Source organism: Prenolepis imparis, unplaced genomic scaffold, assembly GCF_030444845.1.
Source record: "Prenolepis imparis isolate NDT839.2.m4 unplaced genomic scaffold, iyPreImpa1.0 SCAF_2, whole genome shotgun sequence".
Classification (NCBI taxonomy): Eukaryota; Metazoa; Arthropoda; class Insecta; order Hymenoptera; family Formicidae; genus Prenolepis; species Prenolepis imparis.
In genome coordinates this window covers 9,391,931-9,416,975 of record NW_028141160.1, presented here as the reverse complement: position 1 = coordinate 9,416,975, position 25,045 = coordinate 9,391,931, and the positions used below count along the sequence as shown (strand labels likewise).

Genomic DNA, 25,045 nt, shown 5'->3' with positions numbered 1-25,045 from the left:
TATAATTCTCCTTTAACGTCTTGTCAACACAAGCGCGCCGTCAGGAAGTCACGATTACATTTGTGATTTCGATACCGCATCTACAAAGATGCGTTTGATAAATTAATGAGCGCATTCCTGAAATTACAATCTGTTTCTCCCTCTCTCGATCTTTTTTTCATAACGTGAGAATTTTATTCCTAAATAAATCCAGCCGTGACAGTAGGAGACGGATTTTTAGTACAGTCAAGATATTCGCTGTCATTGGACATTGTTCTTGTTTTACGGTCGGTTCTAGCCACCCTCAAGCTAGACGAAAGTTTCACGATGTTTTCCTCTTGCCTTTAACATTCTAGGGAACCTTCATTCTCTCCATCTTTTGTTTTCAAGCTGGGTCGCGAGAGCAATAAAACCTTATTATACTCGGTTGGAATTTCAATGGCAAACATAGTGCAAGGTGGACGTGGAAACGCGAGCCAAAAAGGGGAGTGCGAACGATGTGATCGATGGGGACATACGTCAACCTAGCGGGACGGACAGGACGTCGACGCGGAGACAAGATGAGAGACATAAGGGAGGTGAGAATGTCAGAAGGAAAGGAAGAGAGGAAGAAAAGGTGGATGCGAGTCGGAAAGAGGGGTATACCGGCTGCCAGGTGGTGGGACAACACCTAACTTGAATACAAATTACTCTGTTGCGCTTCCGTTGCTAATCTTGCGGCGCTTCATCCCACGGACTGACACTGCCAATCACATCGACCTTCGTGGATTACCGTCGTCGACGAAGCCGTCAGAGCACGTAGTTCGCAATGGATTATTGCGTCGCCTTAATCATATCGTTGATTCCTACATCGCGGTATCGAAATCACAAATGTAATCGTGACTTCCTGACGGCGCGCTTGTGTTGACAAGACGTTAAAGGAGAACTATATAGCTAGTAAAATTAACTAAATGTTGCAAATGAGATGTGATCAAACAAATAATCCGCGAGAATACATAGCTTCTAATAATCTTAATATATTTAATACTTAAATATAATTATATGAATATAATCATGCTGATACAAAATTAAAAATAAATACAACAATGTATATATCCCCCATCGATCAGATCGTTTGAGATAGAACAAATATAAATTTTTGAAAAATTTAGAAACATATAGTAAGATCAATGAAAAAAAATGAGAAAATTTTAGTCAATATATCTGCAAAGAAACTGTATCGCAGATTAATGTTTTTTCTGTCAGTGAATTTTTAACATTTCATATTAAATTTTATATTAAAATTTTATATTAAAATAAAATAATTACTAAGATGGAGAGAAATGCAATCTTCTGCAGAGTATTATCATTACTTTAAATCATAATAGCATATCATTAACTGCGTGAAAGATTGATTATCACCGTGGTGCGATTTTACAAGCTCGGATATCCTTTTTAGTCACGTTCGCAAAAGAAATTAACAAAAGCGCACGTACGTGTTACCAGTGCCGATCGACATCGATACGTGACCTACTGAATGAACGCGTAACAGAAATCGAAACTGCCTCTCGTATATAAATCTCTCCTCTAATCTGACAAATCCGGCGCTAATACGTCAAGAGGCTCGTGCCGTTCGCTGGATGGTAGTGTGTGTCGCGCGCATACGACGCAATATTGTCCGCGAGGCCTCTATTGTTCGGTCATTCGCATCAATCGACGGTAGAAGCCAATATAGCGGTCCGGCGTGTGTGTGCGCGCGCGCGTCTCTATGTCAAATGTTCCGCCATAGATCCGAGCATTGTAATGGTTTGTTTAATACGACATTAGAAATTTGTTTCCACCGACAGCTGGCGAAGGCTGTGGCTATTGTAACGGCACAATGGAAACGCCTCGAATTCCCCGCGGTGTCCGGGTAAGGGAGGGATAAAGAGAGAAATTTTCGTACCCGTGTATATATATATATATATCGGACAGAGAGAAGTGAGGCGGAATCGGTCGGGATGCAGAATGGATGGAGGATAAATACCTTGATCCGCCTTCCGAACGAGCCCCCGAATAACGCTTAGCTTCTACTCTACTACATGTATGCCGTTTCTCCATTTCCACCATGGTTTGTAATCTCGTGCCTCAGAAATCTATGTTTAAAAATTTAAGATTCTACTCTCCCGCGTGCGCATCTATATAACACCATCTGTATGTATCTTTTGTCTGCTGAAAGAATTATATTTCACTTTTAGATTGAACGAAAATAATTTATTTGATGATTGATAGAAATTGTCGAAAAATTGTTGGTGGGCGATTAAATAAAATTGAGTTTATAAATATATCTTTTAACCAAATATGTGCATGTAAAAATGCACATGAATATTCTTTAATTTTATATCAATGGAAAGTGTCTCATCAATACAAGAATATTGGATATTTGCCGAAAATAGAAGAAAATATAACAATTAGTCTAAATGAAATCATTCTCTTAGATATGAGAATGAAATTAGAAAATGGAATAATATATACCTTGCATAGAATTCAACCAAAGTACACGAAACTTTTCGCCTTTTCTTTCCTTCTTTCCTCGTATAGGTTTCATAAATCGATCGATATCATCTCCTTCGCGGCGTACGCAGGTCCCTTCTTCCACTGTCGCATTCTACTCCGCTCGTTCTCCTCAAAAGCTAGACGCTTTTCCAATTTTCCGTAGCAGCCACGAACGGGCTGGAACAATTTAGGTAACGTCGTGTCTGATCAAATAATATGGAGAGTTCAGCCTCCGATATGGAGAGCGCAGTCTCCTTTTATGATCGTGTTCCAAATAGGTTCGCTTGAATGAGCACTGCGCCGCGAGACGATAGATTTTTCCTTCAAAACGTGCCTCTATCTGAATACCTCGCCGGGTCTCATCTTTATGTCTCTAAAAATGACCCATTTCCATCGATTACGTCCCGTCGTATTTTAAAGCATCTATAAATGAGATTTCGAGATCGATAATATTCAGCCGACGGACATCGAATAAAGAGATCGTTAGCGTGTTAAAAATATGGCAGTTCTGTACGTCAGAGTATGCGCACCTTAAATCACCAAAACAATTAACATATTAACTGGATGAGAGAGAGGAGAGAACACGAGATACCGAGAAGGGTTCCTAAAGTATGCCAAGTGAATCGGAGTCGGGGCGCGATGGAACGCCTTATCTCAGGAGAAATCTTGATTTAACACTGCCGGGCATTCGGACGGAATACATTAACCCATTGGCCTAACGTGAGTCGTCAATGAATTAATTGATATATGCAAATCATGTTGAAGAAGTAATACTCGGGCGAGAAGAAACGCGATGGAATCGAGATACTCTTATCGCCAGTAATATTCTTCGATAGAAAAATATTAAAGAAAACATTGTCAATGAACGGTATAATAAACTGGTCAAACGGATTCAATGCTTCATGTAGCTAAATATTTATTGCGTGTTTACGTGCAGTGTGCAGAACCGTCGTTTTCATTGATATTTATAATCGCGGCGTCTATAATCACGTAGCAAACAGTCAAATATGCATTCGTGGCAATTAGCGGGAAAATATATTAATCACGACGATTAATTAACGTACTGATGTGTATTATCTTTATACGTTGAATTCGTTGTAAATTAATATGCGCAAATAGAGAGAGATATCAGATACATTGCGCTCCGATATTTGACGTTTCTAATATATAAAATGACGTTTCCGTAATAATAATAATACATTTGTTATATTTGACTAGAATTTTCACTGAACCGGCTAATACTCGTTATTTAATTTATTTTCATGATATCAAGAAATTTTTAGCACAGACGGTGATTTTTTTTTAACAGCCATTATAACAGGAGTACATTTTCAGCGACTGTTCGACAGCTTAAAAACGACACGTAAACCGCGCATTATTATAATTTTACATGCGGCAGTCCAACCCTCTTATGCAACATGATATTTAAAATCTGCTGTTCATCTGTTGTCACACGTGACATGTGACGTATCGTCATTACGAGCGCCTTTGAACGATGTGTTCCTGTAATCTTATACGTGTAACGTTGTTGAGATGTATAGTTGTATCTTTTTTTTATATATATACGAGAATAACCCAAGCGTGCGCCATTCTTCGGTTTTGTATTTAAAAAATTATATTTTAAAAAAATATAAAGTTTATTTAAACTTGATTTATATTTTTTTACAGAAATTAGTTGATTAAAGCGTTAATTTACTAATCAAATTTTAAAATAAAAGTATGTTATAAAAATTAAAATAGTAATATGTTGTAAATAATATGTTATAATACCTCTTATTTTCGATTAATATTTTTTGACAGAAATCAGCTGATAACTGTCAAAAATATTAATCGAGTTTAAAAGTGAGGTATGCAATATGAAAATTTTTTTTCTAAACTGCATTGTTTATGAGATATTCGACACACACATATGTATATACATAATTTGAATATTTTGTTTTCAGATCAATGTGTGCTGTGTACTACAACTCCGTTATTATACGTATCGGTGAGTGAGAAATTATTTATTTTATAACATTTCTATAGCGGTAATATGGAGATGTATATACATATATATAATATGTTGAAAATATTAAAACAGTAAATATATAACATTTTAAATAATATGCTATATAATATATTATTCGCGATTAATATTTTTTGACAAAAATCAGCTGGTAATTGTCAAAAATATTAATCGAATTTAAAATATTATAACATCCCTTTTTAAAAAAGGCATATTAAGTCGATTCTCGCAAGTATTGTTGCATCTTTTCCGCGATGCTGATTGACTGTTTCGATTTGCATTGTGTGTTATATTCCTAGCATCGAGAGGCTGTCATCGCGAGGATTAGTAGTTTAACAGTTTGTTCGAAATAAAATTAAATAAAATAATATGTTTTAAATAATATGTTTTAAATAATATGTTATAATACTTTATCCGCGATTAATATTTTATGACAGAAATCAGCTAATAACTATCAAAAATATTAATTGAGTTTAAAGTATTATAATATATTATTTAAAACTAATATCATTATTTTACTTAATTTTATTTTGAACAAACTGTCAAATTGCTAATCCTCGCGATGACAGCCTCTCGATGCTACGAATATAACGCACAACGCGAATCTTGACAGCCAATGAGCATTGCGGAAAAGCGACAATAATAAACTTCAATATATGCGAGTATCGACTTTACATATCTTTTTTAGAAACAGATTGTCGTCACGCACACATGTCGATGTGAGACATATCCATGAGGCGACCTTTTTTTATATATCGCGTTTCACGCCTTCTTTTGTTAGTGCATATTTAATTAGTCAAGAAATGCGAAAATTTAATCAAGATAGAAATAAAACAAGTCACAAATGTATATTTGACTTGGGGAGTCTTTTAAATCCCGCGTGACAATTCCCTGAGGTGAAGCGCTATTAGCAAACCAAATCGCGGCAGGGCGCCGAATATAAGAATCATCTCGGGGGCTTATATCTCATAGAGCTGGCGAATCGTCGATAGAGAGAAAACAGGAGCGAGAGAGAGAGAGATGGTTTAGGACAATGAGATTATGCGAGCCGTCGCCGTTCTGTGTACGCGCGCGTATACACAGTTATGTACTTGCTACATCGTCGCGAGGTGCGCCCTGATGAGACAATGAATTCAAGATCACGTCTCTTCTGCTGGAGGCTCCGGTAGGCGCGAACTTAAACCGAGTTACGAAATTAAGTAATTTATATTTATGTATTCACCGAGTGTAACGAGATAGGCGCGCGCTAGCGCGCGAGCCGTTCTTGTCTTGTCACTTGTAAAACCAGCGGATACGGTCCGCTCGGCTTTCGTGTTCACGTTGTGGCGAAATCCCAGTGAAAATCCGGTTGATTTCAACTTGTATTCGAACGAATCCATCCTCGTCGCGTCGCGGATCCGTGCAAATTCGGCTTGGCTCGCTTTGATTCCTCCCCGAAATCGCGCGACGTGAAAAATATACAATTTTTGTGCTTGCGTACAAAATAACTGTGTCTAGAAAATCTATATGTGACGATCCGTGATGTTAGGAACACAATATGACGTGTGTAATTGAATTGTCCATCTTTTAAAATGTAAAAAATCGCGAAATGAAAATTTTTCCAAACCGAACATCTAGTTGTGTGAAAAAAATTTAGCAGATCAAAACAGTTTCCTTTGTTTTATTTATTAGCGTATTATATTCAATATTAAACAAGATGACTCCATTTGTCTTTGACAACATTCAGCACATCAACGTGAACGAAAGTAATCAGGATAGAGTTATAAGATGTTATTTCCTCCATCTTTTCGCTCTTTTTTCACGAAAGTTTCTAAGCAACGTGAAGACGATCCCACGGGTAACCCATCGAGAGACAGTCAATGTGGGAAACTCGCCCTCGCTCATCACACCGTAAAGGTTCCGTCCACGTGGCACAAGAAGGCGGATCGCTTTCGTTGTATTCCCCTTCGGGGGAACGCAGAAACATTCTGTCATCTCTTTTGCGTTGTCCTTGCCCTCTAGAGCGTGTTTTCGCGTACAAATCGTGCCAAAATTACGTGTCGGCAAACAAACCTCCGAAGCATCATTACTTTCGTAAGACATAAAACAAAAAAAGCAATTGTACAAACACATTTCAGAGATGAACGCACTTTAAGTAAATCGAAAATTAAAATTATCACCGTTCTAAATAAATCGTAGGATAAAATAAAATAATAAATTTTACAATATTTGACTCAATTGTTTGAATTGAGAGAAATTAATACCTACTGAAATCCTATGATGCACATTTAAATGCGATCGATTGTGCAATTTGGATTTTAATCAGGCGGTGGCGCTAAGCAAATTTATAAAAATTTTAGCAATAGGATTTTTTAAGTATCATGATTAAATAAATTTTATGTTAATAATAACGATCTAATAAAACAAGATGAATATATAAAATAGCAAACTTTGGATAAGATAAACATATAATATTTATACATGATGTTGAATATTGATTATATGTATAAATAGTATTTAAATTTCTATTCTATAAAATTATTGTTAAATTAATTTTTTTAAACGATATAGTCGCAAAGCAATTTTTTAAATTAAATTATTGTAAAATTATATACATTGAAAAAAATATAAATTATAAAATTTTATAGCCAAGAGAAGCGGAATGCCGATAACGATCGATATAACGCGTTATTTTATTTTCTTTTATCTCACAAACCAACGAGCGGAATGAGCTTCAACGTTATTAATATCGCTTGTCCTGCGAACAACGCACTCTTTGTAATCCTTTCTCGTTGGCTCTACCTGGTTCGGTATTCCATATCGAATACCGGCCGCATAATTCACAAAACGATATAAGCCATGTAATAAAAGTTGCATGATAATCGATAGACGGGTGGGTTCAAAGAATGGGTGGAGATGAGAACAGCGGAATTTTCGTCATCTATGTGATCGCGTAAACGTGATCGTGAGCCGGCTCGGTTTGCTAGTTTAGATTATTTACGCAACGATGTCGATGCGCGTTGGAGGATGGTCGGAGGTACATATGTACCGCATACACGTAAGTCCGGGCGAGTATATGCAAAACATGGGCGGAGCAGGCACAATCTGCACTGTCATCAACATACGCCAGTACACGGCGCGGCTCTTCGTGACACATTGTATAAGCATCGTCCTATATGTCGGTTACATTTAACCATAAATGAATAATCACGATACTTCGTGCAAATTTCTCGAGGGTCTCGACTCTTTTAAAAATTAATCAACAAGAGGAAATTTATTTCGAAATGCAAGGAATAGTATATTTGACGTGATAATGAGAAAGCCAGATTCTTTTGTTTTAGCAATGATATTGTGCAAAAAAAAAAAATATTCTGTAATGTGAAATAGAAATATGTTGATAAATAAATTAAAATAATTTTTATTAAAATTTATTTTAATTTAGAATATAAAAATTACTATTATATTATATCTGCTGCTAGACGAATATATTCATATAATGAAAGAACGTGCGGAAGGAAAGGTTCGTCCTTACTGATGCAAAGGGCCGATTTCTCGTAGCTTGTGACCAATCTGTATACGGATCTGCATACGTATACATTCTTGCCGGTATTTGTGTGTGTGTATATGTATATCACGTGTGAGAAATACCGAGTCGCGTTTGCACGTGCCCCGCCCATGTCCATCTTATCTCGGGTCTCTTATCGAATATTTGCTCCCTCGAGGGCTCGGCGACTCGCGGGATTAAAGCGTCGAACGGCCAACAATAAGCCAAGAAATTCGTGTCCCGCCAATGCGACAGGGCGATACTTCACGCGACGTATAGAGGTGAAATGCCCGATAAGGGTGGACGATACCAAAGTTAGCCACGCGCATGTCAGAGAATCATGTAACGTGCTGATGCATCCTACAATTTTTTTTTCTCTTGCAATCTTTTTCAGCTGTCCCTTCTCACATTCGCAGCACGCGAGAATATAAAGTATCGAACTTTTCGTGTGACTTCAATTCTTTTATATAGAAATATAAATTTGGACGAGTTTCTGATAAAATAGATGTCTTAATATATCACGCAGATATAAATTACTTTTATATTTAATAATATTTTAATTTAAAAAAGTATATATAAATTATAAATTCATAAATTTATATCTATATCTAAAAAAATTAATGTTCAGTTACAAACTGTTTATAGTAGATTTTGTATATTTATTTTATACATATTTTTCTAAGAGCGTCATATTTTTTTATGTAGTAATTATAATCAGATTTAAGAAAACTGTAACATCTCTACATATGCAAAATTGCATAGAGTGCACACGGATAAGAGAAACAGCAGGAAAATACGCAAATAGATTCCTTCGGGGCTGAGAGTCTCGTTCAGCATGCGAGTTATTCTCTTCACCACACACACACAAAACGCTTCGAAAGCAATAAAGACACCGCGCGGACTTCCGCCGGTGCTGCGATTTCGCGAGAGTCACGGCTGAGTCATCGCAAACACTTTCCTCGATTCCGGCAGAAGCAAAAGAAACGCACGATCGGCTAAACTGCTTCTCGTGTTCTCCGTTCTCGGACGCATCGTGCAGATTTGAACGTGTCAATTGCAGCCAAAGTAACGGAAGATATTTTATAAGAAGGACCGTCGCACGAGTAGATAAGCGAGCAAACTCGGCCCGTTCGATCGTTAAATTAAATTCTCGCTTTGACGGCTCGTTAACCGTGTGTGCACGAAAACGTTCTCGAAAAACCAGTTTCGACGAGTTTCTGTTTTCACGTTCGAAAACCGACTTGCTCGACTCCTCTCCCTTCTATCCTGATAAACTTTACTCAATCGTCGACCAATCGTTCGTCTCTTTGAGACACAAAAATGTTTTTCTCGAAAACTTTACCGATCTTTACTTAATTGTAAGATTGATTATTATGAATTCTTTTATTGCTTCGATTTTCGACTTATTTCGGCTACAGATTTATATATAGCGAAACGAAATAAACTGATCTTTTATTTTTTAAACTAAAAATTTGCATTTAAAGACTGAAATAATATATTAGATGATTATAGACGAGTTAGTTGAAGCTTGATATCTATTTTTAAGAAATGATAATATTTATTTAAAGTCTAGCTAAACTCGGCTTTAATTGGAACTTTATAAAATAGTCATGGAATAATAATGAATTCGCGGTTTCAAGCGATCATCCGAATGGTTGCTGTTCTCCAACTTAAACCCGCCTTCTCGCTTTCGTACCTCGTTAACGAACAACCACGAAATGGAAGAAGAAATGCTCCGAAGATGGCACGGACCGATACAGGGTCGGCTGTATCCATCGCGAGTCTCCTTCGAGAGAAGCTAAAGCTTCTGCTCTCCATTTATCAATGGAAGCACCGTAGAAGGTAGAACATAAAGAGAGAAAATAGCGATATGGTAAAGAAAGAAGAAGAGAAGAGGCAAACAGTGGCACGAAGAAGAAGACGGAAAATAGGACCTCTGCAAACTCATTCGATCCTGGAATAGCTACCCTGTTATTTATTAGCTGCCTTGGTAATATATCCGGGTCTATAAAGTCACACTGCTTCTCGGTAATTGGGAAGAAACGAGCTTCTAGCAAAGAAAATTGAGATACGAAACTGTGTTAAGGATCCGTTAGAGCATTATACTAACGTGAAATAACATCATCTAATAGCAGTGTTTTCTTTTCTCAGACGATTAGCAATGATTCTGAATTATTTCATCTTAATTCAAAGAACAAAACTATGTAAGAGTTAACGCACGTATAAAAATAATCGGGAATAATCGCAAAGCAATTTATAAATATCAAGATAAACATTTTCGATTGAATATAATTCAGTTGTATAGTTTTATGAAACATTTGATTGTAAAGAGGATCTGTATTATAAGAATTAATTTATTGATCTGGGTCCACAGATTTACAGTTGTTTGGATAACATTCTCTTTTTTTCGCATTTCAACCGTACATATTTCTACTCAATATACGTATATATTGGCTTGAATCCGCGAAGTTTATCTGATACCATTGGCCAATTGATAACTTATAATTCAAAAACTATTACGAGACTTTAATATTTTTGTATTAAAATTTTTAACTGTAAATTATCTCCAAATAACTCCATTAAGTATCGTAGGATAGTTGCAGAACATTCTATATATCGAAGCAAATCTGACTACGCCGCAGTCATGGCGATAGTACGCTTAAAACGTGTTCACTCTGGAAATGTTGGCTCAGCTATTCGTGAATTACTTGCTTCCTTCCACTTCATGAGATGTGTGTATGGCAAGAGTAATTATTATATAGTTAGTTACACCAAGCGTTCAAAGGGATTGCAATTTTAAGCTTTAAATCTCGATTATTTCACAAGATGCTAATTCTCTGTTGTTTCTTAAAGAAATTAGTTTTATAGAAGGCAGACATTTATCTCTCTACAGTGAGCACAAACTCTCGCATACACATACGCATGAGCATTATAGAACTTGTTTTCTTATCTCTCCTTTATAAGAGAACTTGCTTTTTTTCCCAGCAATACCTGCGCTTGACGGCAGGCTGTTAATAATCGTTTATTTACCTCGAGTAAAGAAATACGTCAACGTCGGATTCGCGAGAAAGGGAAGGGCGGCGCGCAAGACATTACTCAAATACTCATTAGCACGGTCGAAATAAGCACGCGGTCCTGGTTGCTAATTAACGCACGAGACGCTCGCCATACAGCCATACTCGAGCTTTCACGGATGCGTTAGAGCGAGAGTCTCTCAAGATATTGTGTCGCCCGGCAAAAGAGTGGCGCGACTCGGTGTGCGTGAACGCACCAGGCATTACCTGTTTTAATTAGCCACGAGACTAATGCGGGATCGACGTGGCCAATCCGGAATTTCAAGGTACCGTGCGGCCGTCTCTCTGAGTCACGGACAAGAGGATGGGAAAGGGCGAGAAGGGCACGGAAAGACGGCAGACGAGAGCGATTTTTGCAGGATAAGAGTCTTAAGGAACGCAACTTTATAAGCAACTCTTCAAACGAACGTTTTATATTATCGATAATAAGTGTGTCTGTCAGTATCTCGGAAATCGTCGGTGCCTTTTAATTCGTTTCTCGTCCGTCACTCATCTGTGCGTTTGTTTTATATTTTTCTGCAATAAAGCAGAACGACTTTAATATCAGAAGATTTCAGGTCTAATTATTGTTATCGTTCACCGATCGCTTTTATTTCTTTAAACTCGACTTCTGTTTGTTAGCTCCTTTTTACTGCGCGATAATGTTTGCAAAAACAGGATTATTTTTCTCATTTTTTACTATATAAAGAGTTACGCCTCATGCCTCATGATATATTCACACCGAAGATGTAATTACTAAATACACAACTCTGACAAGTTATTCTCTCGCGAGAGAAGAGTTTTCTTACGTCCTTCACGTTGCTTTCTAAATGACGCGGAGGTATTAAGAATCATGAGAAACGTTCTCAAGCGCGGTTAGTCGCACCGTTAAAATATCAAAAGAAAACATTAATTAAAACGTTGCTGAAAACCGCTCTCCGGAGCCGAGCAAGCCCAAAGCGAGCCAGAGATATATAACGCTTTCGAGAATTTATGACGGAGAACCTTCTTAACAACCTGTAACTGGCGCGGTGCTTAAGGCAGATTTCAATTGATAATGCTTCGCGCGAATCGGCACGAGGGTTGTGCCAGAAGAGCGAGCGGGATCCGACGATGAAGGATCGCCATAATTTCTTCCGGACAAGACTACTTATTCATTTTCGACGAACGTTGCGAATTCAAGAGAGGAAGAAAGAGAGAGAGCGAAGGAGATCGCGAAACGAGGGGCCAGAAAGATCACGAATTTGAAGCAAATGAACTGAAAAGCGATGTGGTGCCCATGAAACTTAAATATATGCCGAGGAACGGCTTTCAGTCGTGGACAACCCGACCGTTTGGGCAGCCGGAAAGAAGCAGTGCCGCAAAAAGAAACTCACGGACGATGTACGACGAAGATACGGTGAGAGAGAAGTGAAAGTTGGCGAAGAAAACGAGAAAATCAAGATGAAGAGAAGGCAGAAGAAGAAGGAGAAGAAGAAAAGGAAGAAGCAGTTCGAAAAGTGCGACAGTGCAGTTGTTCGGACACACAAGATCCTCTCATTAGCGGATCTGCATGTCTCGGTTCTCAATTATCTCATTCCTCTCTCTCGACGGGTGCTACTCTGTTTTCTCTTCGAAATTTCACGGTGGACGTCTAATACAATATAACAGAGTTCATTTCCTGCTGATTTGCATGTACCGCTGACTAATTCCGCGAAATTGAATTTGCCGTCGCCTTTCCTGCAGCACGTGCTCTCCGTTTGTCGGCCAGTCCGTGTCGAATCTAACAAGGATCTGTCCTTGACAAGGTACGACCAGTTGCTGGACATGCATACGGTTGCTCGGTTCTTATTTCTTTCCTAGAAAATATACTCGATTGATCTTCATATGAATGCATTATTTTGATATTTATCTTTATAATAAATATACTTAAAAAGTATACTTGAAATAAATATACTTAAAATATCAATATACTTTTTAATCGTTAACAAGTACTTAAGTCTTGTTATAAAGAAACAGTGATCCACATTGGAATTTACTTCGCAAGCACATAAGATAGTAAATCGAGGCTAGGAAACTTTCCTATATTGTCATAATAATATTTCGAATATCCATGTATTTTTATAATTTATTATAATTATTAGAACAATCCAAGCGCGCGCCATTCTTCGGTTTTGTATTAAAAAAAATGATATTAAAAAGAAAATAATATAAATTTTATTTAAACCCGATTAATATTTTTTTACAGAAATCAGTTAATTTAAGCGTTAATTTACTAATTAAATTTTAAAATAAAAATATGTTATAAAAATTAAAATAGTAATATGTTGTAAATAATATGTTATAATACCTTATTTTCGATTAATATTTTTTGACAGAAATCAGCTGATCACTGTCAAAAATATTAATCTAGTTTAAAGTATTATATAACCTATTATTTAATACATATTATATTATTTTAATTTTTATAACATTATTTTAAAAATTAATTAGTAAATTAACGCTTTAATCAGCTGACGCTTTAATCATATATGTCATGTAGAGCTTCAATTAATTTTTTTTCAGTAGTAATATAAGACATTAATCAGACGTTGTGATTGCTCGGTAGATACACTGACAAATTATCCAAATTAATTATTATACAATAAATTAATTATATAACAAATTAATTATTTTTTACAATAATCAAGCTTCAAATACACAAGACATCTCGAAAACATTTCTATGAATACGAGAGAGAAAATATTATTACGGACAAAGAGACATTCTCTATCTCAATGTCTCTTAATCAGCTGATTTCTGTCAAAAAATATTAATAAAGCGAAAATTTGCTAATTAAATATAGCTTACATATTTATATTTATATTGTGTATGTTATAATTTGCTAATTAAATTTTAAAATAACAATATGGTAAAAGTTATAAAATAGTAATATGTTGTAAATAATATGTTATAATACCTTATTCTCGATTAATATTTTTTGACAGAAATCAGCTGATAACTGTCAAAAATATTAATCGAGTTTAAAGTATTATATAACCTATTATTTAATACATATTATATTATTTTAATTTTTATAACATTATTTAAAAAATTAATTAGTAAATTAACGCTTTAATCAGCTGATGCTTTAATCATATATGTCATGTAGAGCTTCAATTAATTTTTTTTCAGTAGTAATATAAGACATTAATCAGACGTTGTGATTGCTCGGTACACTGACAAATTATCCAAATTAATTATTATACAACAAATTAATTATTTTTTACAATAATCAAGCTTCAAATACACAAAACATCTCGAAAACATTTCTATGAATACGAGAGAGAAAATATTATTGCGGAGAAAGAGACATTCTCTCTCTCAATGTCTCTTAATCAGCTGATTTTTCTGTCAAAAAATATTAATCGAGTTTAAAGTATTATATAACCTATTATTTAATACATATTATATTATTTTTATTTTTATAACATTATTTTAAAAATTAATTAGTAAATTAACGCTTTAATCAGCTGACGCTTTAATCATATATGTCATGTAGACCTTCAATTAATTTTTTTTCAGTAGTAATATAAGACATTAATCAGACGTTGTGATTGCTCGGTAGATACACTGACAAATTATCCAAATTAATTATTATACAATAAATTAATTATATAACAAATTAATTATTTTTTACAATAATCAAACTTCAAATACACAAGACATCTCGAAAACATTTCTATGAATACGAGAGAGAAAATATTATTGCGGAGAAAGAGACATTCTCTCTCTCAATGTCTCTTAATCAGCTGATTTCTGTCAAAAAATATTAATAAAGCGAAAATTTGCTAATTAAATATAGCTTACATATTTATATTTATATTGTGTATGTTATAATTTGCTAATTAAATTTTAAAATAACAATATGGTAAAAGTTATAAAATAGTAATATGTTGTAAATAATATGTTATAATAACTTATTCTCGATTAATATTTTTTGACAGAAATCAGCTGATAACTGTCAAAAATATTAATCGAGTTTAAAGTATTATATAACCTATTATTTAATACATATTATATTATTTTAATTTTTATAACATTATTTAAAAAATTAATTAGTAAATTAACGCTTTAATCAGCTGATGCTTTAATCATATATGTCATGTAGAGCTTCAATTAATTTTTTAAGTAGTAATATTAGACATTAATCAGACGTTATGATTGCTCGGTAGATACACTGACGAATTATCCAAATTAATTATTATACAACAAATTAATTATTTTTTACAATAATCAAGCTTCAAATACACAAAACATCTCGAAAACATTTCTATGAATACGAGAGAGAAAATATTATTGCGGAGAAAGAGACATTCTCTCTCTCAATGTCTCTTAATCAGCTGATTTTTCTGTCAAAAAATATTAATCGAGTTTAAAGTATTATATAACCTATTATTTAATACATATTATATTATTTTTATTTTTATAACATTATTTTAAAAATTAATTAGTAAATTAACGCTTTAATCAGCTGACGCTTTAATCATATATGTCATATAGACCTTCAATTAATTTTTTTTCAGTAGTAATATAAGACATTAATCAGACGTTGTGATTGCTCGGTAGATACACTGACAAATTATCCAAATTAATTATTATATAATAAATTAATTATATAACAAATTAATTATTTTTTACAATAATCAAACTTCAAATACACAAGACATCTCGAAAACATTTCTATGAATACGAGAGAGAAAATATTATTGCGGAGAAAGAGACATTCTCTCTCTCAATGTCTCTTAATCAGCTGATTTCTGTCAAAAAATATTAATAAAGCGAAAATTTGCTAATTAAATATAGCTTACATATTTATATTTATATTGTGTATGTTATAATTTGCTAATTAAATTTTAAAATAACAATATGGTAAAAGTTATAAAATAGTAATATGTTGTAAATAATATGTTATAATAACTTATTCTCGATTAATATTTTTTGACAGAAATCAGCTGATAACTGTCAAAAATATTAATCGAGTTTAAAGTATTATATAACCTATTATTTAATACATATTATATTATTTTAATTTTTATAACATTATTTTAAAAATTATTTAGTAAATTAACGCTTTAATCAGCTGACGCTTTAATCATATATGTTATGTAGAGCTTCAATTAATTTTTTAAGTAGTAATATTAGACATTAATCAGACGTTATGATTGCTCAGTAGATACACTGACGAATTATCCAAATTAATTATTATACAACAAATTAATTATATAACAAATTAATTATTTTTTACAATAATCAAGCTTCAAATACACAAGACATCTCGAAAACATTTCTATGAATACGAGAGAGAAAAATTATTGCGGAGAAAGAGACATTCTCTCTCTCAATGTTTCTTAATCAGCTGATTTTTCTGTCAAAAAATATTAATCGAGTTTAAAGTATTATATAACCTATTATTTAATACATATCATATTATTTTAATTTTTATAACATTATTTAAAAAATTAATTAGTAAATTAACGCTTTAATCAGCTGACGCTTTAATCATATATGTCATGTAGAGCTTCAATTAATTTTTTTTCAGTAGTAATATAAGACATTAATCAGACGTTGTGATTGCTCTGTAGAAACTCTGACAAATTATCCAAATTAATTATTATACAACAAATTAATTATACAACAAATTAATTATTTTTTACAATAATCAAGCTTCAAATACACAAAACATCTCGAAAACATTTCTATGAATACGAGAGAGAAAATATTATTGCGGAGAAAGAGACATTCTCTCTCTCAATGTCTCTTAATCAGCTGATTTTTCTGTCAAAAAATATTAATCGAGTTTAAAGTATTATATAACCTATTATTTAATACATATTATATTATTTTTATTTTTATAACATTATTTTAAAAATTAATTAGTAAATTAACGCTTTAATCAGCTGACGCTTTAATCATATATGTCATGTAGAGCTTCAATTAATTTTTTTTCAGTAGTAATATAAGACATTAATCAGACGTTGTGATTGCTCGGTAGATACACTGACAAATTATCCAAATTAATTATTATACAACAAATTAATTATTTTTTACAATAATCAAGCTTCAAATACACAAAACATCTCGAAAACATTTCTATGAATACGAGAGAGAAAAATTATTGCGGAGAAAGAGACATTCTCTCTCTCCCAATGTTTCTTAATCAGCTGATTTTTCTGTCAAAAAATATTAATAAAATTTGCTAATTAAATATTCTAGCTTACCTATTTATATTTATATTATGTATGTTATAATTTGCTAATTAAATTTTAAAATAATAATATGGTAAAAGTTATAAAATAGTAATAAATAATATGTTATAATACCTTATTCTCGATTAATATTTTTTCTTTCTAAAGCTATATATTTTCGAACGAATCTCCTGCGAGTTTTAATTAATTATTAATATTATAAGTCATGTATATAGTATCGCGCGCGCGCTATTGGAATGAAGTTGCCGATGTTCGTTGCGAATAGCGGCCATTACCGAAACGCCGCGAGTATCAGACAGTTGGAGCTGCGTCCCGCTGTGATTAATTAGTAAGCATAATCGTTAAAAACGATTTCCAACCTTTGTATTGTAATATTTATCAATCGCACATCATAATTTCAACGTTAATATGTAGTCGTAATTGTTCGAAACGCATATTTCGCGAAAAATTTGATGCAAAATCTTTTGCCAACATAACCCAACTTACAATTAATCTATTTTTGCGCGCGCGAATGTGTTGCGATCCGTGGATATATCTATCGTTAATTCTAGCTTACATATTTATATTGTGTGTGTTATAATGCGAAATAATAAGATTATTCTAATATATGTATGTATTTTATTTGTTACAGGTAGCATTGCGATACACAGTGCGATTCATGCGTCATGTCGGGAGTGCCGTGTAAAGTATCGCGCGTAGGAAATGCCGTGTAAAGTTTCGCGTGTCGGGAGTGCCGTGTAAGTAAAGTATCGGACAATCGTATAATTATTCGTGTTTTCGTGAGTGCTACGAAGGAGCAATGACGGTCAACCAAGAGAGGAAGAGGAAGCCCGAGGAGGCATTAGGTGACAGCGGGGCAACTGTGAGGTATGCAAATAAACTTTTTTTCTAAACTGCATTACTTATGAGATATTCGACACACATATATGTATATATATAATTTGAATTTTCTGTTTTCAGATCAATGTGTGCTGTGTACTACAACTCAGCTATTGCACGTATCGGTGAGTGAGAAATTGTTTATACAAACATTTCTATAGCGATAATATGGAGGTGTATATAATATATTAAAAATATTAAAATAGTAACATTTTAAATAATATGTTATATAATATCTTATTCGCGATTAATATTTTTTGACAACAAATATTATAACATTCCTTTCTAAAAAAGCATGATAAGTCGATTCTCGCAAGTATTGCTGCATCTTTTCCGCAATGCTGATTGACTGTTTCGATTCGCATTTGCATTATATTCATAGCATGGATAGACTGTCATCGAGGGTTAGTAGTTTAACAGTTTGTTCAAAATAAAATAAAATAAAATAATATGTTTTAAATAATATGTTATAATACTTTATTTGCGATTAATATTTTTTGACAGAAATCAGCTGATAACTATCAAAAATATTAATCGAGTTTAAAGTATTATAATTTTTTATTTAAAACTAATAGCATTATTTTATTTAATTTTATTTTGAACAAACTGTCAAACTGCTAACCCTCGCGATGACAGCCTTTCGATGCTACGAATATAACGCACAACGCGAATCTTGACAGCCAATGAGCATCGCGGAAAAGCGACAACAATAAACTTCAATATGTGCGAGTTCGATTTTACATATCTTTTTTAGAAAAGGAAAGGATATACTGCAGCTGATTATACGAAATCACAAGTAAATTGATTATCATTTATATACTTGATTACAAAAAAAAACACGGAATATGTACACATATTTAATAGCAAACGGTAGTCTCGAATAACCCATGAATAATTAAAAAATTATTATACTATGGTTTTGTATGAAATGTATGTGTGTAGAAACAATGGAAATTTCTTATTATATCTATTTAATTTTTATCTAACGCGCATGCGAAAGATAAAAATGATAAGGCGCGACATCTTAAAATTAATTTCAGAGGATTTTTATTCAAATGTCTTGAAACAATTTAAATATATAAATAATAGCTATGGATTGCATTCTAATGGGCCTTTGAAACTCCGTTAGATCGATAGTGTGCTCAAAAAGGAACAGAGAGAGAGGGAAAAAGAGAAAGCTCTTACAAAATGCTCGCTAGCCGCTTACTCGCGGAAAATTGCGAATAAAAGCCAAGACTCGCGCGGCCGTTTCCCACCTATTTCCACCCTCTATCAGTATCCCTTTACCCTCACTTTTCTCAGCTGTATCTCTATCTCTTTCACCCTCTTCTTGGAACGGTATTCCACCGATCGATACAATGCATGGGTCTCGCACTAATGACGTTAAAACGCCGAGGTAGGGCCTGTGATTTCTTCGTTGGTATTTCCGGAAGAAATTTAATTTGCTTAATCGGCGTTGGGCCAGCGGAATGGGGAATCGCTAGCGCAAAGTTTGAACAGAGTTGTATTCTCGAATGGAGAAAATTCATTGGCGTAACATCGGTTTCTTCAACTATAAGCGTCAGTCGTTGATCTTTGTGGCCAATATTGCGCGATATCAAGATAATAAATACATAAGAGAGAATAAAGTAGATCTCTCGCTAACTCTCGAAATTTTTCTCACACAATTTTTTTCTCGTAAACTCATCCGTTTCATTTTTTGCTTTTTTTTTATTTTCGCGGCTTCCGCTTTCTCCCTAAAGGCACCATTGGCCTGGTAGAGACTTTTTAAACGTTCGCACAATCGGTATCTTTATACCGCCTGTTTCTGCAACGAGCGAAACTAGCGCGCGGAGGGATTGATTCGGTTTGCGTGGCGTTTCAATGTTCTGGCGCGGTGTCGTTAAAGCGCATTGTGAAATTAAATGCGGCGGGCACGTAAAAGCTGTCTGCGCCTAACAAATGACCCGCCAAACGAGACAGCAGAAGCGACTGAAGCAAACTGCGCCTCTACAGAAAATTCTGAATGCGGCTCTGAGCATGAATCAGGCGAGAGATCGTTTTATATGCGCTTAAAAACATTCCAAGTACATAATTCACGAAACTGCACAAAATCGTGACAAGCCGTCCTTTTTATTTTATAACATTAAATTTCAATAAATTCCCATTTTATTAAAGTTTCCTTATTTCATCTCTTGGATAAACATTATGTCTAATGTAATTAAAACATGTCTAACGCAATTAATTAAGAGAAGTAAAATATATTTAATCCTTTAATTCTTATTTGCACGAGATCTCTTAGATATTATTATTTTATTTATATTTTAGTTACAAATATATATACAAATTTTAATTTTATCACTAATTATAACAAATAAAGTTTAAATTAATTTACATAATTATTAAATTTTATCATTGTTTCTAAATTTTGTTTAGTAGTTATTCAAGAAGAAGGAAATATATTTGCAATATATTCGAATTGTAAATTTAACAGTTTGAAGTAATTTGAGATTTTTAAATACTTTACTTCGTAGCAATTTTCTTTCAATGAAATCATAACATAAAGTCGTTCATTATCTAAAAGCACAGTGCATTCCCCTTTATTAGGCTGCCGCGTAACGCTACGGTGAACATTATCCTGTAATAACACGTCGGAAAAGAGCAACGAAATAGTTACGCCCATGGTCGTCGAGCTGACGCGCAAAATGCTTTTCCTCGCGGGGGAACAGGGGGAGGGGGTGTGAATGGGTCTAAGAAAGCGTCGGCGGAATACAATAATTACTTCACCTCAGATTTACGAGGACCGGGAAATTGAAATTTTCGTGCCACTCCGGGCACAGAGGGGCAACGTGCGCCGCTCGCACGCAGTACAGAACATTTTCAATTATGGCATTATAATTTGTTGCCTCCGTCGTGGCAAAACTCGAATGCACGGCTGTGTGTGCCGGTGTACGGATTATATTAATTTAATTTCATCTTCTTTGACCATGTTGGCCGACTCTGTAGACTCTCTGCGACCTCCCGCCGTCGATATATACCTATATACGAGAAAGTCGTATAAACTAGAACACTCCTTTCTCTGAATGTTCATTAAAATCTCGGCTGTGAATGACTCGAGAGAAATGCGCGATTTCCAAGTGCACAACACAGTTCTCCAAGTTTTCAATTTAAACCCCTGATAATTCTGAATTCGCGCCTCGCGTTTGATGCTCAATCTAAGAAACGCGAAACAATCAATCTTCAGCGATACTATCTTTATCTGAAATTTGAATCGTCGCATTGTCACCGCTAAAGGGAAGAGAAAATATCTCATGAAAGTAATTAAGTCCAGTCGATATTGCCGGCAACTGCTACGACACTTTCGGACGGCAAAGAGAGAGAGAAAAAAAGAATTGGAAGGTCGACTCAGAGGGGGAACTCCGTCGAGCTTTCGCCAGAGGCGGATGTGGTCGGCGGCAGGGGTGGTTTGCGCCGTCGGCAGAGAGGTAGAGCACGGGAAGGCGCGGGGCGCAGACTGGAAAAGGGTGGCTCGGCTAGAATAGGGCGGCGAAGGGGTAACGGGGAAGAGCGGGGAAGGCGGACACCAAGGGAGAGGGTGGAATGAGCGGCTAGTGTCAACACTCGCTCACTTTGTGAACCCGCCAACTCGCTGCAAACCCGGTAGCGCGATATTAACGTTCCCCCGCATACGTAGCGTCGAAAATCCACCCCGGCCTACCATCCCGCCTCTCCTACCGTTGCGCCGCTACCACCCTTTCGTCCGCTACCACCGCCTCCGTCTCCGACGAACGCCCGCGACCACGAATGACCACTTAAACAAACATTCCGCGCGTTTTATTTGATATTTTACACATGAGTCGGTCGAAAATGAAATAACTCCGCGCGATACGTTTATTGAACGCCGCGACGTGCCTCGTTTGGCGTGCCTCGCTCGCACATACACCACATATATATTAAGTACACACACACACACACACACACACACACACACACACACACACACACACACACACACACATACATACATATATATACGTATACACATGTAATACATATGTGGGCAAGAACGCACGGTCCGTACATAGTGTCGTCTCAAACAGACGCTTCTCTTTGACGTCGGTGCTTCTTTCGCGAATTGCACAGCACCGAACGTGGCATGTGCGATTCGATATCGAGGGAACGGCCGAGTGCATTAGGTTGAAATGCAACGCGCCAGCTATTTGTCTATTGACGCACCGAAGAGGCACTTCATCGCAAGTAACGCGGAGCAACGACGACGACGGTTGTTTGCCAAACGGCGAAACGTCTGCTCGTCTGTTTCGTTACTCCGAAACGTCGCGGAGCAACAAACAAATCGATTTACCCATTGCATTTCGTTGGTCACATCGGGAGGGAACAAGGTAATACATTCGAGTTTAGAATGATCGATTTCTTCTCGTTTTAGGAAACACTTTTCTTTGCGGCTTTTATATCTCTCGCTCTATATATATTACCTTTTACGCGCCGATTATTTTCCCAAGCAATCTCCTTTTTTACAGGTAATACTCCCGCAGATTTTATAGATGCAATAATCCTCTTATTGATAAAGTCCGCTAAAAGCAATACTCATAAAGTAACTATATTCCTTGTAACGGCAACATAAAATATCACCATCTGCTCTGTGATCGAAGTGACATTAATCCTGGATTTTTTCTCCGAGATTTAATGGAATTCCATTTGTATGACCGGTAATATTCTGGTATTTAATAATCGGCCGTTCCCTTTTACACTTTTTTCGTCGAGCGCTGAAGCTTTAAATTCGGATGAGAACGCATCAGACGTTATCGACGATTCACGGTGTGTGTAGATGACGTTAAACTTTCATCGCGCCTCCCGATACACGGTATTTGGATTAAAAAAAAAAAACGCAGCACGCGCAAAAAGGTGCATACGGTATGCGGGTGTTAGACGGTCAATTTCCGCGGCTTTGATTGGCGATAGGAAAGAGGGAAAACGTTATAACACCGTCTGGCATGACGCTGCAACGCGGAGTGCAATTTACTACAAACGGTCGCGGTTTGAACCGATGATAAACGATCATGCTTGACCATGAAGGGAACAAAAACAGGATGACTTTTCAACAATTATTATCCATTTATCAGCAAATCATTACACAACGACGAAAGTAAACAAAGTCAGCGGCGTAAAAAAAAATCCAATACGCACCCTCTTAAGTATATGTAAAATGAATCGCGAAATAGAATAGAGATGAGTCTGTAGCAATCTTTTTGCATAAATGTAGACATGTATACGCAAGCGTGAAACACAATTAGTGCGAAAGAAGCGTTATATAATTTTATTTTATTTCGGCGAAAACTCGTGATCAGCAACATATTTAGAATATATGTGGAAAGAGCGAAAACGAAATAATCGTCTGCCTCTTTTTTTTCATATACAATCGCGGCACACAAAGAGGCAGCGAGAGATCGAACGCGTGCATCCGAATGCATGTGTGCGTGCGGTACATCACGCTGGTAAGCATCGTGTACTGGCGGGCTGAAAAGGATTCAACGTGAAATTTATTTCCAGCCTGTCAAGACGATTCTGCATGCACTGTGGGTGCCCGCGTCTCGATCATTACGAACGTGCCCAGAACCGCGCGCGCGAAAGGGAAGATTGCTCGATCGAGGTGAAGATCACGACAGAGGGAAGTAAGAAAGAAGCAGGGGGCAAGGGGGGAAGAAAAGGTTAAAGTGAAAGCGCGAGTTCTCGAGAAGGTTATCGTTCTTTATTTCTTTTCTCCCGCGTTCCCCATCCTTTGTAATTTCTTTTTAGCGAACACCGTGGAGACGAGACACGTGTGCGTGCTCGATATCCGTCGCTCCACCCACGCATCTGCTGTGAATCCATGGGGAAACACGAGCGGCGATACACGGGAAGGGAGACGGAGAGACCCCATGTTTATTCCCGACGAGTAGCGTATATTTTAGCGAACGCACTAATCGCCTGTTATTAATATTGCATCCACACCGTCCGAATCCAGGATTAGGTAGGCGAGTATGATCCCCCCTACCTGATTCGGATGCCCCCGCGACTGTATCGCGATAATTGATTGTCGCGGATTCGTCATATCCAGCTTTCCCATCTAACGCGACCTCTGTCACTGTCGTGCACCATTGTTTCTTCGTCTCTCCGTGTATCGCGCGGCCGGGTCACTGCTGTAATTGTTATCCAGCGGGATTATGCGAGTACACCAATGGTTTATAGCCACGGGCCACTATTAAGCTCGCTATTGTATCTCCCGTATTCTATACCGGCGAACTTGTTCCCCGAATATTCGACAATACGTGCAGTTAGTTGCACGCAATGCAATATGAAGCATGCCTTTTCCAAAGTACATATGCTTGTTTCCTCCTTGATTTATACATACGTCGAAGGTACATATTATCTACAAACCATGCATTGTGCTGTTACAACTAATTTACTAATACCCGCTTAAGAGCGAGTAAAGTTTTATACCAATGAAACAACAGCAGATTTTAAAATTGTAGAAATTTGGAAAGATACGTACATTTACATATTTATATTATATTTTTTATATAATCAATTTTAGATGAGGGATCCATAAAAAATGATAACTAAAAAGACTACAATTAATCGATATAAAATTTGATAAAACTCAACATCTCTCTCTCTCTCTCTCTCGATATCTGATATCATCGATATCATTAGAATGCCATTTGTACGAAAATGGTAAATGCCTCGATTATTATACGTCGATCAATGTTCCGTTGCGCGTTTGGCGTAACGTACACGGTATCAATTCGCTCTCGATGATCAGCCGTGAGTAATAACGTGTACGCGCCGATAGGAATCATTTATTAATTTTACGATTCGACGATTCACT

At 35.7% G+C, this 25,045-nt stretch overlaps 1 long non-coding RNA gene across 1 annotated transcript in view; it reads left to right on the top strand.

The window, feature by feature from the left end:
- LOC145948982 (uncharacterized) overlaps nucleotides 1-25,045 on the top strand; it is a 52,402-nt gene that overhangs the window by 16,447 nt on the left and 10,910 nt on the right. Inside the window, exons 2-4 of the long non-coding RNA XR_014427520.1 lie at nucleotides 4,437-4,480; nucleotides 17,933-18,168; nucleotides 18,262-18,305. This is a non-coding gene — a long non-coding RNA (uncharacterized LOC145948982). The remainder of the gene's footprint in view (nucleotides 1-4,436; nucleotides 4,481-17,932; nucleotides 18,169-18,261; nucleotides 18,306-25,045) is intronic.